At 42.0% G+C, this 16,254-nt stretch overlaps 1 pseudogene; it reads right to left on the bottom strand.

Annotated features, from left to right (window-relative positions):
• Positions 1-15,024: 15,024 nt before the first annotated feature.
• On the bottom strand, positions 15,025-15,597 carry LOC136386026 (RNA polymerase II subunit A C-terminal domain phosphatase SSU72 pseudogene; annotated as a pseudogene).
• Between the last annotated feature and the right edge of the window lie 657 nt (positions 15,598-16,254).

The raw sequence follows: 16,254 nt of genomic DNA, 5'->3' as shown, positions 1-16,254 counted from the left end.
TTACTTGTTCTTTATTTTAAATATTGTATTTGTTCCCCTTTTGTTTTTTTTATTTACTTTAAAATAAGATCTGTGCAGTGTGCATAGGGATTTGTTCATAGTTTTTTTTATAGTCTGGCCCTCCAATGGTCTGAGGGACAGTGAACTGGCCCCCTGTGTAAAAAGTTTGGGGACCCCTGATCTAGAGGTCAGTTGAGGAACTCTATTAGCTCTGTACAAGAGTGGGTGGGTTCCAGAAGTGTCATTGGAGCTGGCAATAGAGTGGCTGGGTTGAGTTGGGAAAAGGGTAAAAGAGTAACTGAAGGGTTTTTGATGAACAGGAGGTGAAATTCTTGTAGGTGGGAAGGACCCAATAGAGAAAGAGATTTGTGCAAAAGGAGGTCAGAGAGCATGTGGGAGGAGAAGACAGTGATGGGATGGGAAAGGGTGAGCTTAGTAGACTCCTTGGTGAGTTCAGCTGCTGCGCCCAGTGCCTGGGGGCAGGGCTGCCAGCTTTTGATGGTGGTGTCCAATTGTTTAGAGAGGTATGCTATGAGAAGGTATGTAGGCCCCACAGATTGAGTTAACACGCCAACAGCATTACCGTGCTTTTCATCAGTGAAAAGGTGGAAGGGGTGTCTGGGGTCAGTTAAAGTGAGAGGGAGAGATAAGATGAGGGCATCTCAAAGGGTAGAGAAAGCCCTTTTGACAGTGCTGGGCAATGTGAGAGGTCCCGTAGGAGTCTCTTTTGCAGCCTCATAGAGGGGTTTGGCTAAGAGGGCAAAATTGGGAATCCAGTATCTAGAGAAGCCTATTAGACCAAGGAAAGAAAGAATCTGATCAGCGGTGGTAGGTGGTTGGAGACTTCGGAGGGTCTGAGTTTGATTTAGGGTAAGATTTCGGGTGGTGGGGGTTACGGCAATGCCCAGATAGACTACAGACTGAGAGTGAATTTGAGCCTTAGTAGGGGAGACATGATATCCCTTCATGGCAAGGAAGTTAAGAAGGGTGGCAGTGTGTCTTCTTGAGGCAGGCAGGGAAGGGATTCTTTAAGCGGATGTGTATAGGTGGGTGGTGGGTTGCTATCACAGAGGTAGAAGTGTCCCAGACTTGAGGGTTGACAACATCTGGTGGAATAGGGGGTGTGATGGGGTTAGGGTGATCTGTGATAGTGGGAGAGCCTTCAGTCAGGAGTGGTAGGAGTAAGTGGGAAGATGCTGTCAGCTGGATAGTGGCTCCAAGACTATGTAGAATGTCTTGACCCAGAAGGGGTACAGGGCACAATGGCATAACTAAGAACGAGTGCAAAAAGGGGATTTTGTCTAAACTGCAAGTCAGGGGTGGCATGCAAAGAGGAAAAGAAGGGGTCCCATCCAATCCCATAACAGAGACCTATGAGGGAACTAGAGGTCCAGAGTGTGATGGCAAAACAGAGAAGGTAGCTCCCGTGTCCACAAGAAATGAGATGGACTTACCCGTTCCTGCAGCATTACCCTGGGTTCAGCATGGGTGAGGATGATGGAGGTCTCTGAGTCCAGGTCATGTCAGTCTCCATGATGTCTAAGAGTTTGAGCGGTGGGCCCACCTGGCTGGATTGGTCTCCCATTAGAGTGGCTTGTCCTCCACATATAGGCAATGAGGATGAGCTTGTTACCCAAAGGGGCAATCATTCTGCCGGTGAACAGGCTGCTTGTAGTCAGGGCAGAGCTCAGTGGGCAATCACGGGCAGGGACATCGTCGGGCACAGTGACTCTGCTTGCCACACTTAAAGCAAGCTGCTGGTGGGATTCTTCTTTGTGGCTTGGATTGGGTCAGGCACCTCCTGTGCCTTGCCCCTGTTGCTCTGCCGGCCTCAGGGCTGCCGCAAGAGCCTGGGTTTGGAGCATTACTTTCTGCTGCATATGGGCCTGGCGAACAGCTTCAGCCTTTTTCTACTAGCTGTGACCATTAAAAACTTTAAATGCTACATTCACAGGTCCCAGATAGGGGTTTGGGGGTTGAGAATAAGAGGAGGGGGGCTCCTGGGGAGCCCAACACTCAGATCCAGCCAGAAACACCAGAGCCAGAGGCAGGACAGGGCCAGGCCTTCCTGTAAGAAGATTAGGGTTGGGCGTCCCACAAACTGGTGTAAGGGCCAATGACAGGCTAAAAATGGCCTGACAAAGGAGGGACTTAAGAACACAGTGTAGAAGGGAGGGGCCCCTAGCCAGCAGGAGAGGAGAAAGAGAGACTGGTATTTACAGGTGAATGAGAAACAGGATCCTGTGAAGGGAGGGGAGAAGGTCTCTTGGAGGGAAGAGACCTGAGTGATAGAGGTCCGCAGAGGGACCAGAGAAGGGATCCAAAGAGAGGGGCGCCCCCGGAGGTCAGCAGGAAGAGGAGAGAGTTGGGGGTCAGGTGAAGGAGAAAAGATCAGGAGTGGAGATTTTAGGTGAGGTTTCTCTGGCCAAAAAAGGGCCTGCATGTAGAACAGGTAGCACAGAGATTAGGACAGGAATGCAAATAACTACAAGCCCTGAATGTAAGGGATCTTCAACCAGTTCCCAGTTCTTTTGGTGATAGTTAAATTGGTGAGGGTGTTAAAACCAAAAGTCCCTTCAGGAGGCTACCTGGTTCGATTATCCAGTGGGTTCTGAGACCTGGCCACAGCAGAGAAGAAGAACAGTTTCTTCTTTTTTAGGGAGGAAAATGTTTATATAAGGCAAATCCAGGAGTGTTTTTGGATTAGGTTTAGATTCCTGTGCCCCCACGGCCACCCTCAGTTCTTGGAGTGGTCAGAGTTGAGCATTGGCATCCCGCAACTCAAGCTCTGGCACTGGAAAGATAGGTAAAGTGGATGTGTTCGGGACATTTCCATAGGCACACATGCACTTGGAACAGAACAAAAAAGAGGTCCCTGATGCAGCTGCAGTTTTGGACAGGGAGTCAGGGCAGAAAGAACTGAGGGGAGGCTGGAGGCAGGGGACTTACCGTACCATGTGTCAAAGTGGGTGGAAGGTCAGAGGTCCTGGTTCTTTCTCAGAGCTGAAGGAGAGAGGAGCAATCCTTGTGGACTTCTGACTCCTCCTGAGTTTCGGCACCAAATGTAAGGTATTTTTCCCCACTGAGGAAGAAGGAAGGGCATAGCCACGAAGTGTGGAATAATAAAAATTTTATTTAGTACAGCACATCTTGTCCGACAAGGTTCTCTGGTCCTGGGGGACAGAGGCCAGGGAAGTCGCATGGGGTGACCCGCGTGGGGGATATTTAAAGGGTCTCTAGTGTGGTCGAGCTAATATGATGTGGTGAAACTTCTCTGGCTGATGAACAGTTGCTCTTTTCCCAAGAATTCCTGGGAAGTTTCTTTTGGCATGAGTGAGTGTAGGCGGCTCTAGTCAGGGTTCCTGGATCTGGGTTCCTCATGTGACCTTCCCCCATTGCTGACCACTTTACAGTTTTGATATTGAGTTTTACTAAATGAGTACTTTTTTCTTACAATTATTATTAAAAATTAATAGGCATGTAAGCATAATTATAATATAAAATATTACAAATGTTTTACTATGCATTTATTATTTATAGTATATTATTGTTGCAATGAATAAAATGTTTCTTTTATTTTATGATATTGTTTTCTTCAATTTATTTTTGTACTCCTTTTCATCTACAATAATGTACATTGATAAAATGCCTTCAGAATGTGTCATTTTTTTTTCATCAGAACAGACATCTCAAAAGAGCAGGAGCCAACAGATCCCTTCATTGTTATTGTTATGTGAATCATTAACTGTTAACTGTCTTGTTCCTGCCTATGTAAAAGAAGTTTCAGCATATACACTTTCACCTTTTACCCAATCCCAGAAATTTCGCTCCTTTGCCTTCTCCTGCCTTCCTAATCTACCACGTCAATTTCATGGAACCCCCTTATGTCTTCCACTTTGACTCTGATGTATAAAATAAGTGGTGAAACAGCCATTTCCTGGAGCATTTTCTCAATCTGTGGAGTCTTTGCCTCCTGGCAGTTGTGAACACTTCGGCTCAAATAAATTCATAAAAAATTATTACAGGGCAAGGTGGCAGGATATAAAATTAATACCCAGAAATCAGAAGCATTTTTATACACTAACAATGAACTGTCAGAAAAAGAAATTAAGGACGCAATCCCCTATACCATTGCTATCAAAAAAATAAAGTACCTAGGAATAAATTTAACCAGGGAGATTAAAGACTTATACTCGGAAAATTATAAAACATTGATAAAAGAAATCAGGGAAGATACAAACAAGTGGAAGCATATACCGTGCTCATGGTTAGGAAGAATTAACATCATTAAAATGTCTATATTACCCAAAGCAATTTATAAATTCAATGCAATACAGATTAAAATACCAATGACTTACTTCAAAGATATAGAACACATATTCCAAAAATTTATATGGAACCAAAAGAGAACACGAATAGCCTCAGCAATCTTGAAAAGGAAGAATAAAGTAGGAGGTATCACACTTCCTGATATCAAGTTATACTACAAGGCCATTGTACTCAAAACAGCCTGGTACTGGCATAAGAACAGGCACATAGATCAATGGAATAGAACTGAGAACCCAGAAATAAACCCACACTTTTATGGACAACTGATATTTGGCAAAGCAGGTAAGAGCATACAATGGAGTAAAAACAGCCTCTTCAACAAATGGTGTTGGGAAAATTGGACAGCTACCTGCAAAAAAATGAAACTAGACCACCAACTTACACCATTCACAAAAATAAACTCAAAATGGATAAAAGATTTCATTGTAAGATGTAAAACTATAAGCACCTTAGGAGAAATCATAAGGCAGTAAGCTCTCTGACACCTCTTGCAGCAATATATTTGCCGATTTATCTCCATGGGCAAGTGAAATAAAAGACAGGATAAACAAATGGGACTATATCAAACTAAAAAGCTCCTGCACAGCTAAAGACAATAAGAACAGAATAAAAAGACAAACTACACAATGGGAGAATATATTTTACAATACGTCTGATACGGGGTTAATAACCAAAATTTATAAAGAACTTGTAAAACTCAATACCAGGAAGACAAACAATCCAATCAAAAAATGGGAAAAAGAAATGAATAGACACTTCTCCAAAGAGGACATACAGATGGCCAATAGGCATATGAAAAAATGCTCAGCATCACTAATCATTAGTGAAATGCAAATTAAAATCACAATGAGATATCTCCTCACACCAGTCAGAATGGTGCTCATCAACAAAACAACACAAAATAAGTGCTGGTGAGGATGTGGAGAAAAGGGAACCCTCCTGCACTGCTGGTGGGAATGCAGACTGGTGCAGCCACTGTGGAAAACAGTATGGAGATTCCTCAAAAAATTAAAAATCTAACTGCCTTTTGACCCAGCTATACCACTTTTGGAATATACCCCAAGAACACCATAGCACTGTTTGAAAGAAGAAATGCACCCCCATGTTTATGGCAGCATTGTTCACAATAGCAAAGATCTGGAAACAGCCCAAGTGTCCGTCAGTGGACAAGTGGATTAAAAAGCTTTGGTACATATATACTATGGAATACTACTCAGCCATAAGAAATGATGACATCGGATCATTTAGAACAACATGGATGGACCTTGATAACATTATACTGAGCGAAATAAGTAAATCAGAAAAAACTATACATAGGTGGGACATAAAAATGAGACTCAGAGACATGGACAAGAGTGTTGGGGTTACGGGGTGGGGGGAAGGAGAGGAAGGGGATTGGGGGAGGGGAGGGGCACAAAGAAAACCAGTTACAAGGTGACGGAAGACAATTGGACTTTGGGTGATTGGAATGCAGCATAATCAAATGTCAAAATAACCTAGAGATGTTTTCTCTGAACATATGTGCCCTGATTTATCAATGTTACCCCATTAAAATTAATTAAAAAAATTCTTACAGGTTTAGAAGTTGGTTTACGTTGACAATTTTATAATGTGTATGTACATCAAAACATCAACTAAACACTTCAAATATAAACAATTTTTATGTCAATGTATCTCAATAAAACTGTTAAAAATAAGTATGGCCTGTAGGAAAATGACTTTCAGAGGAAACATGAAACAATGAATCTGAAAAGATGGTCTGATGCTGCAGTGCTCTGTGTGACGTGCATGGTCACAATACATACATGTAGCCAAGATTAGGAAGGGGCGTGAGGTCCTAAATGACAATAGCATGAGTTAGGCTCTCCTGCTCTAGAAAGGAGCAAAGCCTGCTTCTGAAACTAAGTGCATCTGACCTGAGGAAAATTATTCTCCAAATCTTTGTGCAAATATCTGCAAGAAATTAATAACATTTTTATAGCAAGGGTTTTATAATTTTCTCTTGAACATATAAAATTAAATTGTCTATACTGTCAGATATTTACCTTTGTAAGTGTCTCCAAATAGCATTTGAGACTCAAAAAGGTGCACATTACACATCATTCTTCTAAGATTCAAGGGTAGGGCTACTTCCTGGCATCAGGACAAGTTCCATGGAAGTTTGTCTCCCAGCCTGGGCCAAATATGGACAAAGTAAACAACAGGAAAGGGGATTTCACTATTATGTAGGACCAGGACACTTCTTTTTTAATTGAATTTATTGGAGTGACATAGGTTAACATAATTATATAGGTCTCAAGTATCCATTCTACAGCACGTCTCTGTACACTGTATTATGAGAACATGATAATACTCTTTTGATTTTTTTAAATGGAAAAAAAAGCATCCTTGTAATTTATACCCAGTAATAGTAACAAACTTTTGGTTGTTACAATTAAATTGTGCAGCAAACACTCATGAAATAAACTAAGGACTAGGAAACATCCACGAAGAGGGTTCACTTGGTACAAGTTGGGCTTTCTGAGAAATAACCAACTCTTGCCATTACTTTGTACTCAGTAATCAGTTTCCCCAAACCCACAGAGTCTCCCTGAGGGCTACATTTGTAGGCTTCTTAGGAGCTGGCCCAGGCATATTCCATTGGACAAACACATATTACTTCTGCGTTACCCAGGTTCTTTCCAGACTTGAAGTAGGGATGTCCAGTTCCTTGGTAAAGATGATTTCTACTGAGAGTACTGTTTGATTTTGTTTCTAAACTTAGTAGATGGTATCAAATAATTAATTGAAACAATAGGCTGTAATTATCCATTTAAAATTACAATAGTGTTTCAGGAAAAGTAACTGATTGTGATTATAAGGCCAGTGGCTGCCACTGTTGTGGCTAAGCAGTTTCACATTGGAATAGGGCAGATGGTAAAGAGTAGAGCCGAGAAATGGTGGGCCATTCCTTTATTAAAGTCTTGCACTGGCCGACAAGCAAACAGGCAGGGAAAACACTTTTCTTTCATTCTGGGTTCCCAAAGCCCTGACACATTCTCTGGTTCCTCCTAAAGTCAAAGGCCCCACCAGTCTCAGTGGAGGTCACAAAAGCCCTCAGCTCTGGTTCCCCATCTGCACACCTTTCTCTCTCTCTGCAAAACTGCCTTCTTCTTCAGTACTATGCATTCTCTCTGCTCTCCCTGCAAAACTGGCTGGGGACCACAGAAACCCCTTCTCCAGCAAACATTAGCAAAACAATGGCCCCTCCCAAGCAGGAATGCAATCCGCAATTTGCAATCAACTGCCCTGCTCTGAGGACAAGCACAAACATGGCTGCCCAGTGCCATTTTTTAACAATAAAAGTGAGCAAACTCAAAAAATACAAATTTTACAAAGTCATTTGTCCAACAGTGATAGAACTAGTCTTACACATAATTGGAAAGTATATATTTAGAAAGTGTAAATTCAGCCCTTTCTTCATTTTCTTTCCTATGTTCTTTTCTCAACTCTGAAGTCCCAAGACCTGAGGCTCTCAATAGCCTTCTAGAGTAACTCTATGCTCTCGACCAATAATTTTTTCTTTCACCCTCCTCACCCTGCCAAACTGTCAGTGCATTTGTGCCTGTTTCTCACTCACTGTCTTAGAGTAACCTTCCTGATTCAGGAAATGACAAGGAAATGCTTATTATGTATCAGAAAGACTTTCAAACTGAAAGTTGAATGTTGGAATAAAGCAATGGCAGAAAAAATGTATAGATCTGTACTTTAAAATCAAACAGTGGCCGGCATCAAGATCGCCTGCAGTACTGGTTTACAACACAGGTTTCTGGGATTCTCCCCAGAGTTTCTGATCCAGTAAGTCTGGGTTGGGGCCAGAGAGTCTGAGTTTGTAACAAGTTCCCTGGTGATGCTAATATAGATGCTGGTCTAAGGACCACACCCTGAGAACTACTACTTTAAGTCAAACAACATGAGTAACTGCCTGATTTGTCTTGGCATCCAAACACCTGCATGAGCAAGACTGGCATATTCTATCCAATCCTCTTGCTCCAAATTTGGGATTTTATTCTTCATTCACTGTGACAGTAATAACTGCTATTGGTAGAAAAGCATACAATTTAGAATAAGATTTCTAGTTGTCAGCTTTGCCAGTCGCTGGAAATGTCTTTAAAATCTCTGAGCCTCACTTTCGTGTTATAAAAAGTAAAACAACAAATCCAGTCTTTTAAATTAATTGTGTGGCTCAAATCATGTGTGATGATGCCTGGTAAATGATCATGTGATCAAGCAGTACAATTGTCTACAGTAAGGGATTTTCCCAAGGTAGCTATTAAAAATGAAATTATGGAGGACCAAATACTGTGTTCAGAAAAGTAGAGCTAGCTTTGTTCCCTGGGTCTCCAACAAAGCTAGTTTCCTCAAAACTCTCTGTACTAAGTTTTTGTTTTTTTTTTAATGGAACAAGAAATACTGTAGTAAGCTTAGTCATGCCTTTTTTATGCCCTGGAGAGCCACACACACAGTGCAGTTCTGCATAGAACAAAGGGAAACTTTCTGGCAACCTACATATTCCAAGAACAATTCTAGTCCTTGTTATGGAAAATCCAGAAGAACAATACCTATGCAATTTTTCCTAGCACCAGTACATTCAGAAAGCATCAGAATAGAGTGAGCAAGACATGATTTATTGGCTATATCTCATTCCATTTTTTTACCCCTCATGTTTCACATGACATTTAATAATTAGGGGGAAGTATACCTCCTGTGATTACAACATGCACTGCTATGCATCCCATTTGTTAAAAACTCAATACCTGCAGCCCTGGAAAATATGCAGCTCTCAGAGGATACCAACCCAGATCCAGAAACACCTCAGAGGGGCCATTACAGTGTTCCCCTCACATTCTCACATCCAGAGCTAAGGCAGGAACAGATGTATCTCTGCAGAGGACAGTGCTAACCTCTGGCAGCAGCCCCTGCAGAAGGCTTAAGAGCTGAACACAACAGGTCGACCTTTTCTCGGTTCATGAGGTCACTAACACTCAAGTTTTCTCTTTTCCTAACATAAGAATAAGTGAACACTCAGGCACTGGATAAAGAGACACAATTTTATACGAAGCTGAAAAGAACTGGGGTGAGGTGGTAAATGCAACTCATTTGATGCCATGGCTCCACCTGCCTGTTTACACCAAATAAGATTATACAACTCAACATGCATAGGGAAAACTCAGAAAATAAAGAAGGAAGGGAAGGAGAGAGCTTGTACTTCCTACAGTGCTTCACCTCACCCTCTGCATTCTCATGCTTCTGCTCTAATTGTCATCTCTCATCAGAGTTGGCAACCCAAAGCCTGTGACACCAACAGTGAGTGTCCAAGACTGCAGTCACTCTGGATCAGGGGTTAGGAACCTATGGCTCACGAGCCAGATGTAGCTCTTTTGATGGCTGCATCTGGCTCATAGATAAATTTTTAATAAAAAAAAAATAATGTTAAAAATATAAAATATTCTCATGTATTACAATGCATTCATTTCCTACCACTCATGTTCATGATTGCGGGTAGCTGGAACCAGTCACAGCTGTCCTCCGGGACAGCAAATTTTTACTGGATAATGCATAATGTACACAGGTCATTGTATGGCTCTCACGGAATTACATTTTAAAATATGTGGCATTCATGGCTCTCTCAGCCAAAAAGGTTCCCAACCCTTGCTCTGGATAGCTCTGTGGGGTCAAGAGAATTGCAGGGGGTTGGGCTCCATTCCTTCTGTATTTTTTTTTACCAGCAGCATCTGTTTATTGGACAATTGCAGGTTCTCTCCCAACAGATTCAGCCCCCTTGCTTTATTCAGGTATTTGTACATTCCACCCACATAGAGGGTAGGGAAAAATGCACAATGAAAAACAGATATGTTCGGGGGAAATGTACTATAAACTTTCTTTTTTTGATTAAAGAAAAAAACTTTCATAAACAATATCCCACGTCAACATAAGGAATTTCCAAATATACTGCTCACAAAAATTAGGGGATCGGGGAACGTGTAGATACTCCCATACTTTCAGCCTTTTGTATAGTGCATTTTCACTAATAAAATAAAAGTTGGTTTTGCATCTCATTTGCATAACTGAACAACTTTCTTTGACTTGTCATTTGCTTTTCTAATGTTCTTATTCAATAAAAAAATCAAATGTGGCCCTGGCCGGTTGGCTCAGCAGTAGAGCGTCGGCCTGGCGTGCGGGGGACCCGGGTTCAATTCCCGGCCAGGGCACATAGGAGAAGCGCCCATTTGCTTCTCCACCCCCCCTCCTTCCTCTCTGTCTGTCTCTTCCCCTCCCGCAGCCAAGGCTCCATTGGAGCAAAGATGGCCCGGGCGCTGGGGATGGCTCCTTGGCCTCTGCCCCAGGCGCTAGAGTGGCTCTGGTCGCGGCAGAGCAACGCCCCAGAGGAGCAGAGCATCGCCCCCTGGTGGGCAGAGCGTCGCCCCTGGTGGGCATGCCGGGTGGATCCCGGTTGGGCGCATGCAGGAGTCTGTCTGACTGTCTCTCCCTATTTCCAGCTTCAGAAAAATACAAAAAAAAAAAAATCAAATGCTTCTTTTTTTATCACGTCATATTCATTTTGAAATATTCCCTAATTTTTGTGAGAAATATATGTCAGAATTTTTTATGAGTATATTTGAGCCAACCTGTTGACAATTGCTAGGAAGCAAAGTCTCAACAGATTGAGAATGTGCTCCAGAAAATGGCAGTTTCACTACTTATTTTATGCATCAGAATCAATGGGGGAGGGTACATGAAATTGATTGGTAATAGATTAGAGAGGTGGGAGAAGGCAAGGTGGGGACATCTCTGGGATTGGTCAAATAGTAAAAGTGTATATCTGTAATGAATTCCCTGAGTCTTTTTTTGTCTGGGAAGCTTTTTATTTCTTCTTCGATTTTAAATGATAGGCTTGCTGGATAAAGTAGTCTTGGTTGTATGTTCTTGTTTTGCATCACTGTGAATAATTCTTGCTAATCCCTTCTGGCCTCAAGTGTTTCTGTTGAGAAGTCAGATGTTAGCCTTATGGTGGCCCCTCTGTAGGTAATTAACTGCTTTTCTCTTTCAGCTTTTAGCATTCTTTCTTTCTGTCTTTACTTTGGCATTTTAATTATGATGTGCCTTGGTGTAGGCCCTCTTTAATGGGACTCAACACTTCTTGAACTTGTGTGACTTTTTCCTTCATCAATTTAGGGATATTTTCATCTATGATTTCTTCAAACAGGTTCTCTATCCCTTATTTGTTCATTTTTCCTTCAGAAACCCCTATGATGCAGATGTTGTTTCTCTTCATGTTACAGAGGTCTGAGGTTCCTGAGTCTTTTTGAGCCTCTTTTCATTTTGCTGCTCTGCTTCTGTGCTTTCATTTATCTTATTCTCTAAATTGCTGATTCCATCCTCTGCTTCATCCAGCCTGCTTTCAATTCCTTCTAGTGCAATCTTCATTTCTGATATTCTATTTGTCACTTCTGACTGGTTCTTTTTTATGATTTCAATGTCCTTTTTGATGCTTGCTATCTCTTCATTTAAGTGCTCATTATGTTAATCCATTGTTGCTCTAAGATTCTTAAGCATCCTAAAAATCATTATTTTAAACTCTATGTCTGGTAGTTTGGTTACTTCCATTTCATTTAATTCTTTTCTGGGGAGTTCTCTTTTTGACTCATTTGGGTCATATTTCTTTGTCTTCCCATTTTGTCTGTGTATTAGGTAGTACTGTCTGACTATGAAATTTTTGTGGTGTCTTTATGAAGAAGATGGCCTTGGTGGTACTGATCTACAGGTCACTTGATTTACTTGCTCTAGGAATGCTTCTTGAGGTTAGTATTGTCCCATCTGTTGTATGTGAGTATTGAATGCAGTTAGTCCTTTTGTGGGTGTAGTTATCTTTTCAGGCTGGCTGGCTCTAAGGGTCAGCTTTGATCATTTGTATTAGACACTGTGCAGTGTCTGTCGTGTTGGATGTATTTATTCTCCACAGTGTCTGGTGCCTGATGGAGTCCTCCTTTGTGCATTCTGCTTGTGTAGCCTGCTGAGTCTAGCATTGGTGCTGTCTGCCACCCACTACTGGTTGCACTGGTTTTAGGTTTTCTTGGGTTGGTGTTAGCCATTGAGAAAATTGGACGGGTACATGCAAAAAAATGAAACTAGATCACCAAATTACAGCATTCACAAAAATAAACTCAAAGTGGATAAAAGACTTAAATATAAGTTGCAAAACCATAAACATCTTGGAAGAAAACATAGGCAGTTAACTATCCACTATCTCTTGTAGCAATATTTTTGTGGATTTATCTCCATAGGCAAGTGAAATAAAAGGACAAAATAAACAAATGGAACTACATCCTACCAAAAAGTTTTCATACAGCAAAAGACACCATTAACAAAATAAAAAGACAACAAACACAATGGGAAAACATATAGGCCAATATGTCTGATAAGATGTTAATAACCAAAATTTATAAAGAGTTCTAAAACTAAACACCAGAAAGGTAAACATTCCAATTAAAAATGTGCAAAGAAACTAAATAGATACTTCTCTAAAGAGGACATACTGATAGCCAATAGGTATATTGAAAAATGTTTAGTGTCACTAATCATCAGAGAAATGCAAATTAAAAACACAATGAAATACCACCTCATACCTCTCAGAATGGCTCTTGCTAAGAAATCAACACACAATAAATGCTGGTGAGAGTGTGGAGAAAAGTGAACCCTACTGCACTGTTGGTGGAAATGCAGACTGGTGCAGCCACTGTGGAGAACTATATGGCATTTCCTCAAAAAATTAAAAATGGCCTTTTGACCCAGCTATCCCATTTTCAGGGATATATCCTAAGAATACCAAATCACTGATTCAAACAAAGGTATTGTCCCAGTAGAACCCAAGCTCTACATCAATCAGGCGTCCCCAATTCAACTTCCCCATACAGTGGGACACTCCTGCTTAACAACAGGGCTGGAAGCCTCTTCGAGACTACTCTTGTGGTGGATATGAGGATTGTACTTATTGGTATTGAGACCAATTTTCACCAAAGGAAAAACACGACCAATACATAAGTTAGTTACAAGAATCACACAGTTAGTTTATTATTCACAAGTCCGTTTGGCATGCCTGGGTATATAGCTTAAGGGGGGTCCTGTTGGTGGCTCCTCTCGGTTGTCCTTGGTTAGAGAAGTGTGGAGACAGTCCACATTCAATGTTGGAGTCTGGGCAACTACCACAGCATGGGGGGTACTTAGCTTTAGTACCTTTTTCTGGCCTATGCCTTCTAACAGGTGTCGCAGGCATCCCCAAACTACGGCCCGCGGGCTGCATGTGGCCCCCTGAAACCATTTATACAGCTCCCGCCGCACTTCCGGAAAGGGGCACCTCTTTCACTGGTGGTCAGTGAGAGGAGCACTGTATGTGGCGGCCCTCCAACGGTCTGAGGGACAGTGAACTGGCCCCCTATGTAAAAAGTTTGGGGACCCGACAGGATTATCACCTCGAACCACCTTTTTGGGAGTTCCTCGCAGGGAGCCCTTTTTATGTTAATCTAAAGATGTATCACATAAAGCCACTTTTAAGGTGTTCCTAGGGAAGCTTCCTGTTTATGTTAACCTACAGATTTATCATGTAAAGCCACTTTTTATCTATATATAACTTCACACACACACTAACTGGGCTCTGCACAAAAGGCACAGTCTGCCTATCAAATCTGTACACACTACATTAATTTCTATCCAGGTGGCATAGCCTTATTCATTTGCCTTAATGGCTTTTATTATTATATCTTAACTTATTTCTATATATCTTCCATATTTTTCTATGTTTCTATATATTTAATTACTATAACATTATATTACTGTAACACATATGCACACTCATGTTTATTGCAGCATTGTTTACAGTAACAAAGATCTGGAAACAGCCCAAGTGTCTGTCAGTGGACAAGTGGATTAAAAGCCTGTGGTACATATACACAGTGGAATACTACATGCCTGTGGGAAAAAGGAAATCTTACCTTTTGCAATGGCATGGATGGACCTGGAGATTATTATACTAAGTGAAATAAGCCAAGCAGATAAAGACAAGTATCATATGATCTCAATTATATGTGGAATCTAATGAACAAAGTGAACTGAGGAATGGAAAAGAGGCAGAGGCAGGGTCACAGGGAGCAGAGGGACAGCTGTCAGAGGGCAGTGGAATGAGGGGATGGGATCAGAGTAGGTGAATGTATTAATGAAATTATATATACATAACACAGAGATACAAGTAAAAGGACAGGAAATTTCAGAGGGATTTGTTGGAGAAAAATACCTTCCTAGTACATGACTAACCACCATGAACTGCTTTTAATTAGAAAGTGTTCATTTCAGACCATCCTGTGTGGTTACTTCAGGTCTTTGAGCCTGTAAGGCCACCATGCAGGCCTCCCCTGAGCTTGTCAGGCTCAGCATGTGGCCCCCTTTATATTCACATTCATTTGTAAGTAAAAGTGGGATAAAAAGATTTGATTGTTGTCAATCAGCACTTACATATATCTTCTCATCTCATATGTACAGCTAATTTGGGTTCTGCTACTATCCACCGGCAGAAGCCATCAGAGTAAAACCAAGTATCGGGAAGGAAAGCTTATTAAGAAGAGGGAGTGCAAGAAGGCAGCTTCTGGAGGCACCACCTGCCTGTCAGTAGAAGCAGCCGCTGTGCAGGAAGGCCTGGCAGCTCTTCTCCTCAAACTCCAGCAGCAGTTTCCTGATGTCAGTGTCCATGTCCTCCATGAGCTGAGTGCACTGGCAGAGCTCAGGGGAGAGCACGCCTCCCAGGCTGCCTCTTCCGTAGTTGTCCTGGATGTCCATGTTGATCACATGCACACACTGGGAGGTCTCTTGCTCTCTGGAAGTCAACTTTTCTACCACTTGGTTGTACATGCTCTCTTCGCAGGTGAGGGTTAGGTTGAACACATCTTTGCATTCTGGAACCTTTCAGGCCTTGGCTTGTTCTCTTATTTCTCTCCAATGTGTGGAAAATGCCATTATGCATGTAGAAGTCCTTCTCTTTCTTAATGAGACCACTGTACATCTCATCATGGGTGATTTTAAAATCATTAACATTGGGCACTGGTCCTGGAAACTTCACAGAAGTCCCTGTTCTAAAGGACCAGAGAGTGAATCCCTACTGTGGTAGGAGGTGGTGGGCCTCCATGTCTGGTTCTGGCTGCTGGAGCACACCACTGCCACGTGCAGTGGAGCCCACGCCATGGCACTTGGTTGTTCAGGGCACTCTCCCGCTCCTGAACTCCCACCCAGCTGAGGTGATTCCATGCCAACAAGAAGAAAGCAGTGGCTCCCAAAAGTCAAGACATGCAAGCAACACGCCAGGGGCTATCAGGGCTCACAGGGCATCGGGAGACATGGTGGGCCATGTGCACAGCATCAGGCAGCCTCTCCACACTAGCCCAGATTCCCAGTGGTGGACAGAGGGAGGCACTGCATGCATGTGGGAGGCCAGCACTCCTCCTAATGGCTATCTGCTACCATCCTAGCTTTTCTTTATGGACTCTTTCTTCTGTCTCCAGAAGTTCTCATGTGTTTTAGTCTTTCTCTACTCCTGTCCCTACCACCCTTTTCTTTGCAAACTTATTCATAAATTTATTTTGGTTATGACACACCATTGAAAGATATGGGAGGAATGCAAGAGTAAGAGACATGAGTTGATTGCATCTCATTAAGTTGATCTTAGAAAAAATAAAATGGAATAAGCATCACTAACAGACTCACTTAAAACAGATTTAGGAGCCCTCTGAGGAAGCAAGACCTGTGTACATCTCATCTCAGATCTTGGAACTAATGTTAATTTAATTAATGTTAAGCTGACCTGTTTCTAAACTCAGCTCAAGGCCAACAACAAACGTTCTG

The sequence above is a fragment of the Saccopteryx leptura genome, chromosome X (assembly GCF_036850995.1).
Source record: "Saccopteryx leptura isolate mSacLep1 chromosome X, mSacLep1_pri_phased_curated, whole genome shotgun sequence".
Classification (NCBI taxonomy): Eukaryota; Metazoa; Chordata; class Mammalia; order Chiroptera; family Emballonuridae; genus Saccopteryx; species Saccopteryx leptura.
The sequence above is the reverse complement of the archived record's forward strand: the minus strand, read 5'-3'. Positions and strand labels throughout refer to the sequence as shown.